A 20,100-nucleotide genomic window follows, 5' to 3' on the forward strand; every position below is an offset into this window, starting at 1 on the left:
ATGCAATTTAATTTCAAGTTCTATTCATTTGCCATTATTCATACCATTCTAATTTTTTATGTTAGTGCCATTTTCACTTTGTGCATTTGGACCATATTGTGTGATATATCTTGCTTGTGTATATTTTGTTTGCCTGTGTGGTCTTTGACCATTAATGTACATGATAAGATACAAAAAACCCTAAAAGACTATTGTGTGGACTGTTGGTGTGATCTTGAACAATTGGACTTAGAATTTAGGCAAAATTCCTATGCTAAAGGACTTGGCCAATGCCAACCTTCATGTAACCAAGTGCTTGCAATTTGAAACTTCATCTGATACATCGTTGAAGATCCCTTTGAGTTCATCTGCAACATGATCATTGTGAAGCTGTTATTTTGAACCTGTGACTTGTGGAACTCATCTGCTACATAGGCAAATTTGAAGAAGATCATGGAGTGGCTAAGGCTTGGATGGGGCTATCTTTATTTGATGTCTTGCTCTTCAAGATAATATTGTATGCATTGTTTGTGGCTTGATTCTAATGTCCAAGGGAATTTGGGATTTCTATAAGACATTTTTGTCTATTGGATTGCTACCCATCGGTCAGATCTTTTCAACTATTAACTTTTAATTTTATGCATAGGATTAGTCTCTTCATCTCCTCCCCACTTCTTTAATTTCAAAGTCTCTCCCTCTTTTCAAAATTCTTCTTTACTTGAACTAGTTTTATTCTAAACTTTGACCACTTTGCAAACTAGAAACTTTGGCCTTATGCCATTGTTTTTTTAAACTTCTTTTCTTAATCAAACTTGTAGATATACTTAATTATACTTGACTTAAACTTTCAAAAAGCCAAAAAGAACTAACTCATTCAAATCATTTTTAGGCCTTTGTGCCTTTCAAACTTAATTTTTGTTAAAAGCAATGCATCCACTTTGAAATTTGTATCACGGACTACGAGGTTTTGATCCCTCATTTTTATGTTGGTACGTAGGCACAAGTCCTAAGGTCTTGTCAAATACAAAATTATAATTGATGAATTCTTTTCTCATCCCCCCATTCTATTTGTTTGAAAACATCATTTTATACAAAATACATATGCACACAAAAAAGGGCTCCCTAGGAGTACCTAGGACACTTTGGGTGCTAACACCTTCCCTCTGTGTAATCAACCCCCTTACCTATAATCTCTGATATTTTATTAGTTTTGATTTGAAAACTTCTTACTTTTGGGTTTTGTTCGTACTTTTTCCCTTTTCCTTGGAAACAATAAAAGCATAGTGGAGACTCTTGTTATTTGACGTCTAGCTTATCCATAGCTTGATGATCATGACTTTACTGCTACAGATACCATTTGTTTTTGCAATGTTTGCGTACTACACAAACACTGACAAATGTAAGTTAGGATCGTTTCGATTGATGGTAGGGGCAGTAATGTTGTTATGTGGTTTTGCTTGCGATGGAACAACATAATACTTCAACGAACGGTTTTGTGGTATGTCGGCCAAAATTGGTTCTGGTTCTAAAATAGGGGTGTTAGAATCCAGAAGATCGTATTTAATACGTAAATTGTTGATTCGACGTTTTAGATTAAGGTAACGCTCGATATTGTCAATTGGTTGCTCTAACTCCTTGTTATGAGAGCGAGTGTCTGGCATACAATCGACAAAGAAAAAGAAAGAAAATTTGTTGCCTTAGTCTATATTGTGCAACAAAGTAATCACAATGTTGACTAAATAGTCCCCGGCAACGGCGCCAAAAACTTGTCGAGCGACTCACGTGTCTGTCGGATTATGACTGCAAGTGCATAGCCTATCGTGTAGTTTTAAAAGATAATCAAAATCAAATGGACTAATGGTCAAACTAATGTTATCTATTGTTATAGTGCAAAGCTAAGGCTAAAAGGTATAAGGTTACGAACGAGAACGAAAATACTAATTCCTAATGATTTAAAAGTTATAATGACAAATGAGTCCAAAATATGGATTCCGTGTACCTAAGGGATTAGGTAGAATTGGGCACTAAATATGATTATATTGCATTAAGTAGAAAATACCGATTTAAAGATCTCGTCTCACACTCTCGCTCTATTGACAAAGATCACACCTCCTAACCACAGGATTTTGCTCTCGCTCTCCCGTTTTAATAATAAACTGCATTTTGAATGTTAATGAGATCCTAAAGGATGCCTAAAGCGCTCTCGCTATTTTTAGGATCGATGCCTGGTTATCACTATTTGGTTCCTTTCTCACACTCTCGCGCTATTGGGTTGAACCTTAAGTTGTCTCACACTCTCGTGCGAATATAGTAAAATATACAATTGGAAACTAAAGCCATAATATAGTTAAATCATAAATTCTCACCTATTATTACTACCGAGTCTCATTGGTAACGACAATCCTCATACGCCAGACTCAGAATAAATTAGCAAGACATGGTATTATTTGTGAACAACATAATTAACACATTCAAAATTAAGAACAACATGGCATACAAGTAATTGAAGCAGTAAAACATGCAAATATCAAAAGCAGTAAAAAGAACCTGAAATTGCTTAAAATAAAACTGGAATTAACTTGAACTTGAATTTGAATTGACTTGAAAATAAAATAATGACTGGCTTGTTCTTCGATCCAAGAGTACAATGGAGATGAAAATAAAATGAAACTAGAACAAGTGTGACAATCCCTCGATGTGAGTTATTGTCACTTTTACAGGTAATTTATGCTTAAATCTAAAAACTCGATTTGGCAGATCTTCCGCACAACTTAGATATTTTCTAAAGTCCCCCACAATCCTATTTATAGAGGTTTTGAGACATGGTAACTTCCTTGGATCATGCATGGGAAGTGGAGGGAAAATAGTGGATAAAAAACAATTCAGAGCTACCCACTAACGCAGTTCTGTTACTGCACGATAATTGAGAACGATATTTCTTCCATATTTTAAATGACGTGGCAGCGGAGTAAATGGCGAGCGCCGTCTGGACAGAATGCATAAAACTTGCTCTTTTTCTCCCTTTTAGCTCCTATTTTGCTCCTTTTTGCGTGAGGCTTCCAAAACTTCAATGATATCGGATAATAACTGCAAAACAAATAAAACAGAAGTAAAAGATGATAAAATGCATCAAAACATAAACGGATATCATGTGAACTGAGCCTAAAAATACGATACGATTTCTCGTTATCAGGTCGCCAGAGGGTTCTATCCTCTCTTCCCCCAGCAGCTACATTGTTTGAGCATAGAAATTGATCTGTAAAAATTCTTCAAGCTTCATTGCTCAAAGTTTGATCATTTCCTTTCCCCCAGAGCAGATGATGATAGTGGGAATCACCCAGTGGGAATAAGATATATCTCCCCCCCCCCCTACAGTGGTCAGGTTTTGCATAACCCTGTAAAGGAACCAATGTTAAAGGATTTTTTCCTCAGAAGAAATACCCGCATGTAAAGAGAAACCTTTTGATAAAGAATCTCCAGCAAACTTAATATATTTCTACGTTTGTCAACACTGATAAATCTCTCAAGATACTCCTCAGTAGAGTCTCCAAATCCTCATCAGATCTAGTTTTGATGTATCCGCGGTAGTCTTGGAAGTTAATTCGTAAAATCCTTTGAACCATGTGGCTAGAATTTGGATCTATGTTTTCCCCAAGCATAGTAGAGGATATCCCATCATTATTCCCGAATAAAAGGGGTGTATTCTCTTTACTTCCCTAAGCATAGCAGAATTTGTCACACTGTTTTCCTGAGTGTAGCGGGGTATTCGTTACCATTAGAGATATTGACTAAATCCAAGGTAAATCATACAAGTCGAGTCGCCACCGCACTTCTATTTATCCAAAGGAATGGTTAGAAAGAGAACAAAAACCTAAGAGTTTTATCGAATCAAAAACTAGTAAAAATGTCAGAGATCTGGGTAAGGGGGTTGGTTATGCAATGGGAAGGTATTAGGCACCCAAAGCATCCTAGGTACTCCTAGGGAGCCCTTTTCACATTTGTTGCAAAGGTTGTTGTTTTTTTTTTTGAAAATTTATTTGTGCAAACATGATTGAAGGGATGAGAAAAGCATGTATGTTTATCTAATGTACTACTTACTAAAAGAAGGGTCAAAAGCAAATGTCTCGCACGGACGTCGCATCCACTGCATACGTATCTCATCTGAATCTGAGAATCAAAGTCTTCGTAGCTCGGCTACCTATGGGTTAAAGAGGAGTGTGCTCGCTAAGACATCACGTCTTATGCCTATGTATCTCATCTGGGATGAAAATCAGAGCAAAACATAGTTCGACCACCTATGGGGTAAGGGTTGTGTTTTGGGGTGAACGACGTTACTACGCAATCTACCGGATGCTCGACCTTTGAAGACTTACTCGCCTGTAGTAGAAGGAGATAACGTGTTCATATGAGAAGAAAAATCAATGAGTTTGGGGTGTTTAGGGATGCTCATGCAAAAAGGAAGTCCTAGATGAAGGAACCGCGCTACCTTAAATGATATGCCACGAGAGTATATACGAAACCTAAGAAATCGGTAACATGCGGGAAAAATAAAGGGATCGAGAGATCTATCGTATGGATAAAGATCCGAAGTAACATCAATTAGATAAATAAGAAACCCAAAGACTCTTCCAAGCTAAACACCATCAAAGAAAGCGAGTCAGTACAGGTAATCGGAATAGACCTCCAGGTGGTACCCCATAAATAAAGTGGAACACCAAGCAAGCTATCCCTGCAAGAGTATGTGAGCCCTCACAAAAACTCAACAAACAGGTTCGAGTAATATGACGGAATTAGGAGAAAACAATGCCATAACAAACACAAAACAGGTTAGAGCAAACAGGATAGGGTAATCAAGAGTTGCCCCCAAATCAAAATGTAACCACATGAATCATGCCATTAAAATTCACAAAAAGCAACCAAGGGTAGGAGGCCTAAACCTCTTGTCAAACACATGCATCAAAAGGGTATCAAATTCACCCATAATACCTCATACATTCAGAGCATTCAAATTAAAAGCATAGAGTAATGGGGATAAGGGCAAACCTGATTGGAGAGACCGATGAAATTGAATGGCACGGTTGGGTTTGCAAAGCACTCTTAGGGTTTATATGAGAGGAAATTGGTTCTTTGCCGATGAGTTCCCTTCAGTCTCTGGAGGTTGCTCTGAACTGTGTTAGCTCTTCTCTCACTATATTTTTCCCTTCCAGGGTAATAGGAATAGAATGGCCTTTTATTTCACTGAAACTCTGAATTTATAACCTGATTTTTATGGACCTGTGGGCTCAAATGAGAGAGGCCCAAGTCCAAAAAAATTCTGTTATATTTTTTTTATTTATTTTTATTTTTATTTTTTTTCGTTCTTCTTTTCTTTTTCTTCTCATTCTTCGTTTTTTTTAACACGTGGACTTCGCCTAGCGAGCATGACAGCTCAAGAAATTCCTCTGAGCGTAGGTGATTCTGGTGGCTTTTCTTGGGACTCGCTAGGCGATCCATTCTGCTCGCCTAGCGAGCATGACCGCTCGTGAACAAACTTTTGCTCCTTCAAGATTAACGTTTTGACTGACGAATAGACCCCATTTGAACCTATTGGAAGTATCTCAAGCCATTCCCTTGTGTTGACTGATCATCTAAATAGAACCCACAAAGTGTCTTGGATGATACTCAAGCTTCAAACAAAAGATGTTAGTGACACATTTTTGTGCTTTTGATTAGTAAACAAAAGTAAGAGAAACAATGATGTATAATTCAAGCATGCTTGGTGATCTCAAACCAATCACAAGGAGTCCCACCCAAAGGCAAAGGGAACCAAGATGCTAAAGATCCTTGAGGAAATGCAAATGCAATGTTATGATGCCATGAGGGATCTTAGGGTCAAAATTGGGGTCTTACAGATGCCCCTTATTAAGGTCATTCTAGCCGGAGAAGTGAAGGTTAAAATCTTCGTCTCGACGGGGTAGAATGGGCTTAAATAATAACAAAGAGACGAATTTTGGTCCCTAAGATACCTCATGATGCAAATGTAGGTATGAAAAATGGTAGCACTTTGTGGAGATATGTGTCCACAAAAGCAAAGAAATTAGAAGCCACTGATAATCCATATGAGCAATTCACTCCATGGGACCAAGACCCTGGGGACTCTCCTGGGGATAGAAAAGGGATAAAAATGTGCGAGCAGGTCACGACTCAAAGCGTGGGGAACATAATTCCAAAGGGAAAAGATCCAATGGAAAGACTCGAGCTGACTCGAAGATGCATGTATTAGGGAATATGCCAATACAGCAAAAAACTATCCACAGCGGATACTTCGGATAAAATCCGGATGAAAACAATCCACTAAGGGACTTCGCTGGGGATGTCCACAAGGACACTCCTGGGGAAGCAGCGGGACGAGGTATTACCGGTTACTGGGTAATAAGCTCAAGGAGACATGTGATCTGAACGCCAGGTATGAGGGTGAGAGATACAACATGCTCAGGAAGAGATGAATATCCAAGACCGGTATAAGGGTGAGAGATATCAAAACTTCAAAACGTCTAAGGAAAACCTAAAAAGGTATATTTCAACTCAGGGATTCTGACTCCACAGGGGTCAAAAAGTCATAATATGGAGCAGAGAGGAAGGAACACCAGGGATACCGGTTACTGGGCATATAATAGGTGACCAACCAAGGCGTGAATTGGGGAATATTCCCAAAGCACTCATCATCCAAAAGAGGGCTAAAAGCAAACTCGATTACAGGATGGATATTCGACTCCACAAAGGGGATACGAATCTTACTCAACTGGGGAAGGACAAAAGGCTTCAGACCCGAGAGTGCATGAAATATATTCTCTATTACCGTCAGAACATAGATAATATACTCGCATGGGCGATTATCCACAACCGGTTACTGGGTTAATAAAGGATAAATCGACCGAAAAGAAAAGGCATTGGGATACCGAAACTAGGTATATAATGATGACCAATTCAGGGGAGAAACAATCGTTACCAACAACAACAAGGTAGACGAGAGATGAACCGCTGGGGATAAATTGCGTAATCAGGGCAATTATCCAAGCAGATGAGGGGATATCATCACCGAATATTGGATGAAGATAACTGTCACCAATTAAAGATGAGCAAAAATAGTTACTCTGCAAAAAGAGAAGAAATAGGGTTTACAACTACCGGTATGAGGGTAGAGAAACACAGACTCCGCCGGGGATAATAATTACTAATTATTGAGAAATTATTCATTTACCACGGGGAAACAGGAAAAGAGTCTCAAGAGATCGATCTAGGATCAAACTAGATAGGCACACCAAATCAAGACTTATCCCGGTGAGGATATAACTCAATGGGGAAAACCATCCCAGTATATGTGTTGGGAAGGAACAAAAACAATCGACATCCACGAGGATATAACCCGGTGGGGAATATGGAAGAAAGGATAGACACTTTCTGCCTATGGAGCTGACTCTATATGGAGAGATCAGACACACACATCTGCTTGGGGAAATATATCACCAAATAGCAGGAGACAACAAACAACGATATATGGCAAAGAATGCAACATGAATACCTGAATGTTATAATTATGCATGTATATGCGTGGTTTATGTATGATGTATGCTGACAAACAGACATATCTAACACAACCAGGTCCAGGAATCAACCACCCGGTACTACATCTCAAGAGAGAAAGCCAAGTTCATCGGGAAGTATCCAATCTGCTGGGGATCAGAGATACCAGGAAGCAAAGAACTCTGCAAGGGATGAATCATCAATCATTCCAGCTGGGGACGAGAGTTCTCACAGACAAGGTCCACCACACCAACAACTCTACTGGGGAATCTATCCGAGGAGATAAAGGATTTATCGGGATCAACCACCAAATACCGCTCTTGCCCAAAGAGATCCAAGCTGCTGAGGAAGAAATATTGCTACTCTGCTGAAGGGAAGAGAGGTGACTCTTAACAAGCAATCCACTTGGTAGGATAAACCACAAGGGGTTCCGGAGGGAGGAGATACAGTCATGCCAGGAATATGGACAAAAATCTTACCCTGTTGGGGATCGTACCACCCTTGGGAGAGCACTGAGGATCTCCTAAGTATCCTTCCGTCATTGTGAATGTTCACTTTGTTTAAAAAAAAATTATAAAAAATTTGATCGTTTAAAACAATGATATTTTCTTAATCAAAACATGCAAAACATTTGTTGAATAGAAACAGATAAGAGTGCCAATAATTGGATAAAAGGCTCAAATTTATTTGATAGAATGGTAGTCTACGAATGGCAAGACTCCATAGATCTTTAAAAATTTGAAATTAGTGATATATATTGGAAAAGGGATACATTGAACATAATGACCATTTCTACACCAATTCTGAATCCGATGTATTTGAAGCTTTGGCTGATAATGAGCAAGGATCTCTGACGGATGACAGTTGTAGAATAAAGTCTTGTCAGGATGCAGTTACTTGCCAAATCCCTAATTTTTGCCTAGATTGCCCCAGGATGAGGTACTCAATCTAGCGGGATACATATATCATTATTATATTTTTTTTGTCTCTAACTTTTGCCTGGATCGCCCTTTCGGGTTTTCAATCCACCGAGACGCTCATTTTTGCCTAAGCCGTCCTTTCGGGTTTTCAACTTAGCGAGCTATTCTGTTTTTATTTTTAGGCGAAGTATTTCTTGACTGCATCTGAATTCATAGGACGAGTGAAATCCTCCCCATCCATAGTTGTAAGTATCAAAGCACCGCCTGAAAAGGCTCTCTTAACAACATATGGACCTTCATAGTTTGGAGTCCACTTGCCCCTGGAATCGGGCGTGAAAGACAAGACTTTCTTGAGTACAAGGTCACCTTCTCGGAACACACGAGGCTTGACCTTCTTATCAAAAGCTTTCTTCATTCTCTGCTGATATAACTGACCATGGCACATGGCAGTCAATCTCTTCTCTTCAATCAAGTTTAGCTGGTCATAACGAATCTGAACCCATTCAGCATCAGTCAACTTGGCCTCTATCAAGACTCTCATTGATGGGAACTCCACCTCTACTGGGAGTACAGCCTCCATGCCATAAACAAGAGAGAAAGGGGTTGCCCCTGTTGAAGTGCGGACAAATGTACGATAGCCATGCAAAGCGAATGGTAGCATCTCATGCCAATCTCTGTACGTAACAACCATCTTTTGGATAATTTTCTTAATGTTCTTATTAGCAGCTTCAACAGCCCCATTCATCTTGAGTCTGTAAGGAGAAGAATTATGATGTGCAATCTTGAACTCGCTACATAGCTCTTTCATCATTTTGTTGTTCAAGTTAGATCCATTATCAGTAATGATCTTATCTGGCACACTATATCGGCATATGAGTTGATTCTTGATAAACTTCACGACCACCTGCTTGGTCACATTTGCATACGACGCCGCTTCAACCCACTTGGTGAAGTAATCAATTGCTACGAGAATAAATCTGTGTCCATTGGACGCTTTCGGCTCTATCATGCCAATCATGTCAATTCCCCACATGGAGAAAGGCCATGGTGATGAGATCACATTCAAAAGTGTCGGGGGAATATGAATCTTATCAGCATAAATCTGACACTTGTGGCATTTCTTCACAAATTTGCAGCAGTCAGACTCCATTGTCAGCCAATAGTAGCCTGCTCTCAACATCTTTCTAGCCATGGCATGTCCATTGGAATGAGTACCAAATGAACCCTCATGGACCTCAGTCATCAACAGGTCTGCTTCGTGTCTATCCACGCATCTGAGCAGAACCATGTCAAAATTTCTTTTGTAAAGCACTTCGCCATTGAGGTAGAAACTGCCTGACAATCTCCTCAAAGTCTTCCTATCTTTTACAGATGCCCCAGGCGGGTAAATCTGGCTCTGAAGGAAACACTTGATATCATAATACCACGGCTTATCATCTTTTACTTCTTCTACTGCAAATACATGAGCTAGCCTATCCAAGCACATCACGGTAATATTGGGAACTTCATTCCAAAGTTTGACCATAATCATTGAAGCAAGTGTAGCAAGAGCATCTGCCATCCGATTCTCATCTCGAGAAATATGATGGAAATCAACCTCAGTAAAGAACGTTGAAATCCTCCTCGCATAATCTCTGTATGGAATGAGGCCAGGCTGATTCGTTTCCCATTCACCCTTAATCTGATTAACAACGAGATGCTTGACCCTTAGATCAATACATTCCTCCAATCCCATAATACAGGCCTCATACTCAGCCATATTATTCGTGCATTTGAAAGTTAGCCTTGCTGTAAAAGGAATATGTGTGCCCTGAGGCGTAATGATTACCGCCCCAATACCATTTCCATATTGATTTACAGCACCATCAAATACCATACTCCATCTGGAACCAGGCTCTGGCCCTTCATCAAGTGTGGGTTCATCACAATCTTTCATTTTTAAATACAGAATCTCCTCATCCGGGAAGTCATACTGAACTGACTGATAATCTTCAATAGGCTGATGTGCCAAATGGTCAACCAAGATACTACCTTTAATAGCCTTCTGAGCTCGATACTCAATATCATACTCAGATAACAACATCTGCCAACGGGCAATTCTCCCTGTTAAAGCAGGCTTCTCGAAGATGTACTTGATTGGATCCATTCTGGATATCAACCAAATCATATGATTTATCATATACTGGCGTAAGCGCTTAGCAGCCCAAGCCAAAGCACAACATGTCTTTTCAAGCATTGAGTATCGGGACTCACAATCAGTGAACTTCTTACTCAGGTAGTAAATAGCATACTCCTTCTTCCCTGATTCGTCTTGCTGACCAAGGACACAACCCATCGAGTCTTCAAGAACAGTCAGATACATGATCAAAGGTCTTCCCTCTACAGGCGGAGATAGAATCGGAGGCTCAGTCAGATACATAACCACAACTTACTTGTGTGACATTATTGATCCCAACATGACCTCCACCAAGTGAATGGGCTTGCAAGTCAACTTGCTAAGGAATAATTCCACACAAGTCGACAAGACTATGCCATTCTCCTATCCTAAGTGCACTCGAGTTCGGGAATAGAACTCATCTCACAAAGATCACCAAGCATACAAGGAATTAATATTCAAACAATTCAATCATTACATACAATACAGTAATCCCAAATTGCACAAAAATATGTCACACAAAGAAAAATATACAATACAACAAATATGAAAAGTAGGCAAAACCCACTAGGCAAATTGTTTTCCCTAGCAGAGTCGCCACTTTTCTGTAGCGGGGTATTCGTTACCATTAGAGATATTGACTAAATCCAAGGTAAATCATACAAGTCGAGTCGCCACCGCACTTCTATATATCCAAAGGAATGGTTAGAAAGCGAACAAAAACCTAAGAGTTTTATCGAATTAAAAACTAGTAAAAATGTCAGAGATCTAGGTAAGGGGGTTGGTTATGTAATGGGAAAGTATTAGGCACCCAAAGCATCCTAGGTACTCCTAGGGAGCCCTTTTCACATTTGTTGCAAAGGTTGTTGTTTTTTTTTAAATATTTATTTGTGCAAACATGATTGAAGGATGAGGAAAGCGTGTATGTTTATCTAATGTACTACTTACTAAAAGAAGGGTCAAAAGAAAATGTCTCGCACGGACGTCGCATCCACTGCATACGTATCTCATCTGAATCTGAGAATCAGAGTCTTCGTAGCTCGGATACCTATGGGATAAAGAGGAGTGTGCTCGCTAAGACATCGCGTCTTATGCCTACGTATCTCATCTGGGATGAAAATCAGAGCAAAACGTAGTTCGACCACCTATGGGGTAAGGGTTGTGTTTTGGGGTGAACGACGTTACTACGCAATCTACCGGATGCTCGACCTTTGGAGACTTACTCGCCTATAGTAGAAGGAGATAACGTGTTCATAGGAGAAGAAAAATCAATGAGTTTGGGGTGTTTAGGGATGCTCATGCAAAAGGGAAGTCCTAGATGAAGGAACCGCGCTACCTTAAATGACAGGCCACGAGAGGCTATACGAAACCTAAGAAATCGGTAACATGCGGGAAAAGTAAAGGGATCGAGAGATCTACCGTACGGATAAAGATCCGAAATAACAGCAATTAGATAAATAAGAAACCCAAAGACTCTTCCAAGCTAAACACCATCAAAGAAAGCGAGTCAGTACAGGTAATCGGAATAGACCTCCAGGTGGTACCCCACAAATAAAGTGGAACACCAAGCAAGCTATCCCTGCAAGAGTATGTGAGCCCTCACAAAAACCCAACAAACAGGTTAGAGTAATATGACGGAATTAGGAGAAAACAATGCCATAACAAACACAAAACAGGTTAGAGCAAACAGGATAGGGTAATCAAGAGTTGCCCCCAAATAAAAATGTAACCACATGAATCATGCCATTAAAATTCACAAAAAGCTCGCAAAAAGCAACCAAGGGTAGGAGGCCTAAACCTCTTGTCAAACACATGCATCAAAAGGGTATCAAATTCACCCATAATACCTAATACATTCAGAGCATTCAAATTAAAAGCATAGAGTAATGGGGATAAGGGCAAACCTGATTGGAGAGACCGATGAAATTGAATGGCACGGTTGAGTTTGCAAAGCACTCTTAGGGTTTATATGAGAGGGAATTGGTTCTTTGCCGATGAGTTCCCTTCAGTCTCTGGAGGTTACTCTGAACTCTGTTAGCTCTTCTCTCACTATCTTTTTCCCTGCTAGGGTAATAAGAATAGAATGGCCTTTTATTTCACTGAAACTCTGAATTTATAACCTGATTTTTGTGGACCTGTGGGCTCAAATGAGAGAGGCCCAAGTCCAAAAAATTTCTATTATATTTTATTTATTTATTTATTTATTTATTTATTTATTTATTTATTTATTTATTTATTTATTTATTTATTTATTTATTTATTTATTTATTTATTTATTTATTTATTTATTTATTTATTTATTTATTTATTTATTTATTTATTTATTTATTTATTTATTTATTTATTTATTTATTTATTTATTTATTTATTTATTTATTTATTTATTTATTTATTTATTTATTTATTTATTTATTTATTTATTTTATTTTTTTTCGTTCTTCTTTTTTTTTTTTTTAACACGTGGGCTTCGCCTAGCGAGCATGACAGTTCAAGAAATTCCTTTGAGTGTAGGTGATTCTGGTGGCTTTTCTTGGGACTCGCTAGGCGACCCATTCTGCTCACCTAGCGAGCATGACCGCTCATGAACAAACTTTTGCTCCTTCAAGATTAACGTTTTGACTGACGAATAGACCCCATTTGAACCTGTTGGAAATATCTCAAGCCATTCCCTTGTGTTGACTGATCATCTAAATAGAACCCACAAAGTGTCTTGGATGATACTCAAGCTTCAAACAAAAGATGTTAGTGACACATTTTTGTGCTTTTGGTTAGTAAACAAAAGTAAGAGAAACAATGATGTATAATTCAAGCATGCTTGGTGATCTCAAACCAATCACAATGAGTCCCACCCAAAGGCAAAGGGAACCAAGATGTTAAAGATCCTTGAGGCAATGCAAATGCAATGTTATGATGCCATGAGGGATCTTAGGGTCAAAATTGGGGTCTTACACTGAGCAGATTGGAAAGTGTTACAGCTCATCTTCCAATACAGAGCATGGTATATTGAATTCCCTGGAGTCGGTTTTCATGGATATTTGAAGTGGAAAAGTTCCCGTGTCGAAATATACTCCTTACTGTCTCTAGTTATCGTTGTTTGTTTATTGTGTTAGTTTTGTAAGCATTTACATAACATTTGCATGCATTAAACAATCATAATGCATCAGTGAAATCATTGTATAATTAAATCATTCTCATATTCATATTCATAGTGAGGAATAAACCATCCCCCACCGAGTCATACTCTGGTAGATCTTCACATACACAGTATTTGATTTCCCCAATGGAGTCTGTCTCGTAAAGAGTCTCGGTAGAATCTTTCATCCCCACAGAGTTCGTTTATCTGCAGCTAAGTCATGCTCTGTCAAACCTCCTGTCCAGGCTAATCCCTAATTGAGTCTTGTTTCATTCCTCTCCAAAAATAAGGAAGGAATATTCCCCAGTTGAGCTTGTTCCCTCAGCCAAAGTCTTGTTTGACCCCTTCTCTCCAGCTCGTTTCTGGATTGAACTTTGGTCCCCTCACAGTCGCTTATCATGTGGAATGAGTACTCAATGAGTTAGTAACTCCCCAGCATTTGATTACCAGTTTTGAATTATACATTCAAGGTATTTTTGAGAACATTGTGCCAGTGCTTCCCCAACAGATTATCAAAGCAACGGGTATTGTTTTCCCCAGCTAAAGAGGGTATGAAATTCTGGTGTAGTCAGAATTCAGATGTTCTACTCCAAGTCATGACATCTGATCCAACATTGTAACTAATACAGCAAGATAGTTATTAACCACTGTACTGATATGCACACGTTCACAGATGTCACGACATCTCATTCTATGTCACCCTAGAATGGATAAACACCTGATTTTGTGCATCAGGGAGAAGGACTCAACAGAGATTAATCCTAGCACTCACTTCAGTTGTTTTCTTACACTGTTATCAGCATGATGTCATACTGTTGATTTTGGACATCATCTGTTACACTGTTCCTGTGTGTTTGTATTTTACTTGTATTTCCTGAATTAATGGTTGAGCACTTTAATCTAATTTCCACTTATTAGATTGCTAACAACTAGGTTATTTGCTAGGTTTATTAATTGTAGGGTAGCAGTTGGTTTCCTGGATTTTAGCTCAGCTTTTGAATCCCTGAAGAATAGCCTGAGAAAAATACCTAAATAGAAAAACCAATCATCCTACACTTTAGCACATGCTGTTGAGAATGAATGTCACAACATTCAGTTCGACAGTCAGAACATATGTTGATTCTGTTATGTTCCTGGAACCATGCTGGGCTAAGTTTGCAGTACTGTAAGAGACCAACTAGTCTCTACTTCAGTATCAACCATCAGTAACAACTGTCCAAACATCCAGTTTAACAGTTTCGCAATGATCCTTCGGCCAGGTCTGTTATCCTGGAAGAGAACAGACTTAAATAAATACTGAACAGAACCTAACATGCTTATTGTTCAGTATACACTGTCACTGATGAATGTTACAACATTCTGATTGACATTCAAACAGAAGGCTATATACCAGGTCTGTTATCATCTTGGTAAGCTGACTGGAATACCAGCTGAGTTATGACAGTAACAAAAACACATGCAGAAGGAAAACAAGCACAGGAAATTGTGAACCCAGTTCAGTCCAACATGACCTACATCTGGGGGCTACCAAGCCAGGAAGAAGATCCACTATTAGCAGTATTAATTCAGAGTTAAACTCACCCGTTTGCAACTCTTCACTTAATCCCTACCCAATGCAATCTATACCTAGGAACTCCTAGATAGAAACCTCCAGTTTCCATTCCTATCACTACAAATACAATGTAATGTTACCACACCTTGAACTTGCTTCACAGCTTCATTCAAGAACAAAATCACTCTTGCCTACAGGCTTTGAGTTACAAATACTCTCAGCTTTTACCACTGAGAAACACATGGTAACCTTCCCACAGACTGGGAGGTTTACCTCACACACACCTCTAAATTTTCATTCTAAGAGGCTTACAAATACTAGGTTACAATGTGCTATTTATAACCTAATCACCCAACTGGATTTGGGCCTTCAGAAATCGCAGCAGACTTGTTCTTTGCTGTTACAACTTCAGCAAAAAAAATTTGCTACAAACAAGGTCTTCAATCCTAGAATCTCTCCGTATATATCTCCATATTTTGAGCCTATATATCTTCTGATTGAGTCTTCAAGACCTCCACATGGGAGTTAGGATATTCACCAAATATCCTTACTAATCCCAGAATAAATACTGAATTAATTAATTCAGTTTTCTACACATGTACGATGTCACAGGCATGATGTCGTGACATCGTACATGACATGTTGGTCCAGATGTTGAACTTCTTCAACCCAACATATTAAAACAACAGAGATGATTACATTATTTGTTTTACAAAATTAATGCCAATCCTAAGGAATTAACAGGGTAATCTTGTGATAACCAGCAAAGCAAATCAATATGCCCCATAGAGGGAACTTCTACAGTTGACATACCAAAATGGAAAATTTAAACTGAGTCCCTTTCTAGACGAAAGTCAAGAAACACAGGAGGTTGATTGGAATAAGCTGAGTCCCTTTCGAGGTGAAAGTTGAAAAGTCGGGAAGCTTAATCTTCATCAATTAATGTGATGAAATCAAATTATTATTGCTCTCAATAAGCAAAGGGGTAATCTGAAATGGACAAAAGAAACCACTCGTGCAGGGAGTAGGATGGAATTTTCTAAGCCTTTTCCAAGAGAAAGACTCGGAGTAAAGGAATAAGTATATGCTCGCGTGTTAAGTAGTGAAACTTATTTCAGGCAAAGAATAATCGTTCATGGATCATAAATCTATGGGGATCGAGGTAAAATCTGGATGTGTCTTTCTAGGAGAAAGACCTGGATCGAAAGGGCAGAATGAGGATTAGTCACTTGTACATGAAGTTGACGAAGCCATGTATTCATTTTTCTCTGTTCTTAGCTCACCATCTAAGTCCAGAAACATGACTTTCGTCTAGTACCCGACAAAGAAATCGAGTACCGACAATTTTATTTTTTCTCCGTTCTTAGCTCACCATCTAAGTCCATAAACATGAGTTTTATCTAGTACCCGACAAAGCAATCGAGTATCGACAATTTTAGTTTCTTTGTTCTTAGCTCACCATCTGAGTCCAGAAGTATGTTCTTTTGTCCCATCCTCAGAATTGCGTCTGAGTCTGGACCTGCACTTCGTTAACCAGTGCCTCCTGCTCTAAGGTGCACCTTTAGTTCAGGAAGGTTAACATATCTCTTTATCTTCTCTGTGAAAGGGTTTGTGTGAATCCTGGCAGACTTGTTTACTTTTGCCTCCCTAGTGTTTATTTCACTATGGATGTTTCTTTTTCCAAAAATTAATAACTTTTATTGTTGTTTGTTCCTCAATGGAATCCCTTGTAATGGGCCTTTCCTCGGAGAGTCCAGCATTTTTTCTTTTTTCCTCAGCGGGTCTCACATCACATGGAATTCATAGCATAGTGTTTCTCCATAAAAAAAAATTTATCATTATCCATTCATCTTAGGGATAAAAATAAGGTATTTTGTATCGATTACCTTCAGTCCTTTTGATCCCGAAGAATTTTAGTCTTCATATCTCAAGGCTGAAGGAACTTAGATATGGGCAACTAACATACCCCAATTTTTACCCCTAAGCTTCATAGCATCTCAATCAAGCATTGCATTCATGCTTTCAACTTATCAATACCTAATGTGATCACAAGCATGGATCTAAGTGACTATGGTCTTGATAACCTCTCCTTGGTTGTTTGCTCAAGCTAGGGTTTGGTATCTCACTCACTGTATCACCCATTGCCTTATTACTTGTGTTATATTTAACTTTTTTGGTATCTCATCCCCATGTACTTGGCTCAAAGGTATACACATTTCATTTGCATCATTCGTCAATAACTTCATGCATTTAGATAGGTTTTTGCTTTTGTGTTGTGCTTGTATCTTTTGTATTTTGTTTGGTGCAAGGTTTGAGAAATTTGAAGATCAGGAGAAAGGGCATTGTGGTCTCAATCACTTAAGGTCTATCATTTGGAATTGAATATCATAATGTGCATGGATCTCAACATCACTTGGCCTTTATTTGTGCAAGTCGTCACAAGGATTTGCTCTAAGACTGGTTAGGTTGACTTCCAAAGGTCATAACATTTTCATTAAGCATGCTTTGAATGTGGTTCTTTTTGCATTCGACTCTAACCTTCATAATCTACAACTTCTCTCCATATATCAAGAAGCAATTGTGGATGTAAAACCATCTTTGAAGGCAAAACATCTCAAGGTGTCTAGGGTTTTGACCTAATCTTCAAGTTGAACTTCCCAGGGTCATAAATTGGATAATGTAGCGGTGTATTCGTCACTTTATGATTTATTGGCTAAATCAAAAGCAAAGTATACAAATATAGAGTCGCCACCGCACTTTTATTTATCCAAAGGAATGGCTAAAAAGCGAACAAAAGCCTAAGAAGTTTTACACATAGAAAACTAATGAAAAAGGTACAGAGATCTGGGTAAGGGGGTAATTATGCAAAGGGAAGGTGTTAGGCACCCAAAGCATCCTAGGTACTCCTAGGGAACCCTTTTCACAAATTGTTGCAAAAGATATTGTTTATGAACATATTTATTGTGCAAACATTGATTGGGAGGATGAGAGAAGAATATACAATTTTTATTATTTTTGTGTTTGAACGGATGAACTCGTTGCCTACGTGCCTTTCCATGAAAGGTAAGGATCAAAACGCCGTAGTTCGGCTAAAAGATTTCCAAAAAGTGAGTGGATTAATTTTAAACAAAAGCCCTAAGGTCTTTCATTATCCATGGGAGAAAACTCAACCTAAACAACCACAAGTCCACCATGTGAGAATAGCTTCGACATACTAGAGGGGTTAACCCTGTTTTCAGTATGGAAGTCTTATAGTTCGATCACTAAGGACAAAAGGTGAGATTCACATCAACCACTAAGATAATTGAGATCTATGGCTAATGTGTGAAAACTTATCAAGAATGGACAAAGCTACAAAACAATTGAATGAGTGAAATTAACCAATTAGGATTATTCACAAAGAGGAAGTCAAAGTTGACATTAGGTTCAATTCAAAAGAAGTATTATGAAAATGAAGTTTGAAAAATCAAAGACTTAAGGCCTAGGTTTCTAATTTGAAAACAGGTGAAAATGTTTGCACAAAGTTTTTCTGGTTTGAGTTAACATGCAAATGGAGGTTTAGAGAACAAAAAGGGTGGAGGTTAAGGGATGCAAAACTTCTTAGATGTTCACCTCTTGAGATCATATGTAAATGATCCAAGTGATTCCTTTGGAAAAAGCAACAAATGATAACAAATAAGCAACATAAATGGATACCGGATGCCAATCAATGGACTTACACCAATCTCACAAAACAAAAAAGGATACCGGATGCCAATCAATGGACTTACACCAATCTCACAAGGCAAAGAAAACATGGATACCAGATGCCAATCTATGGACTTACACTAGTCTCACAAAGCAAAGAAAACATGGATACCAGATGCCAATCAATGGACTTATACTAATCTCCAAGGAATGATCACAGGAAACAATTACCAATAAATGGACTTACAATTGACTCCTCACAAAACAAAACAAAGATAGGATATGGAGTGCCAATCAATGGTCTTATGTCCACCTCCACAAATGATCATAGGAAACAGATACCCAATCAATGGTATTACATCTGACTCCTCACATAAAGCAAATAACAAAAGTAACAAGCAAGAGGAAACAAGTTGCCAATAAATGGTCTTACACTTGACTCCAAGGAAAAGGAATAATGCTGAAGCAAATTTGAAAAATGCGCTCGCCATGGATCGAACCATGTGGATTTTCAAAATGGAGCGCGCGCCAAGCCAAAACGGTGTCGTTCCCTAAAACCCTAAGCCTGCGTAGATTAGGACGGTTCAAACCAACGCTATTTGCCAAAACCGACGCAATTTTTCCAGAAACCGTCACAATGCATGCATCTTCATCTTCTTCATGATGAAGATGATGAATGTTCATCCTCAAATTTCCAGAAATTCCAGAAACTTCCAGAAATCCATAAAAAGCATATCATTCAAATCCTTATTCCATGTACATCATAGATCAACTAACAATTCATTCTAAAACATCATAACAAGTGTGAATCGAGCATGAACATTTTTGGATGCAAAACTTCAAATGCACATAACTCAGTCAATAATACTTCATTTCACACGATTTTTGGCTCAGAATTCTCAACAAACAAAGATCTACACGAATATACTCATGAATTGAAGAATTATGAAGGTCGAAAATGATACCTCTTGAAGAGCAGGTTCTTGTTTTGCACGTTCCACAGCTTGTAATGATCCAAATTCACTCCACAATGCTTGCAATGATGTTTGATGAAGAAAAAGAAGCTTGAACACGTGTAGATCTAGCTTAATCTTGAATTTCCATTTTCAAC

This window comes from Lathyrus oleraceus, chromosome 6, assembly GCF_024323335.1.
Source record: "Lathyrus oleraceus cultivar Zhongwan6 chromosome 6, CAAS_Psat_ZW6_1.0, whole genome shotgun sequence".
In the NCBI taxonomy this organism is placed as follows: domain Eukaryota; kingdom Viridiplantae; phylum Streptophyta; class Magnoliopsida; order Fabales; family Fabaceae; genus Lathyrus; species Lathyrus oleraceus.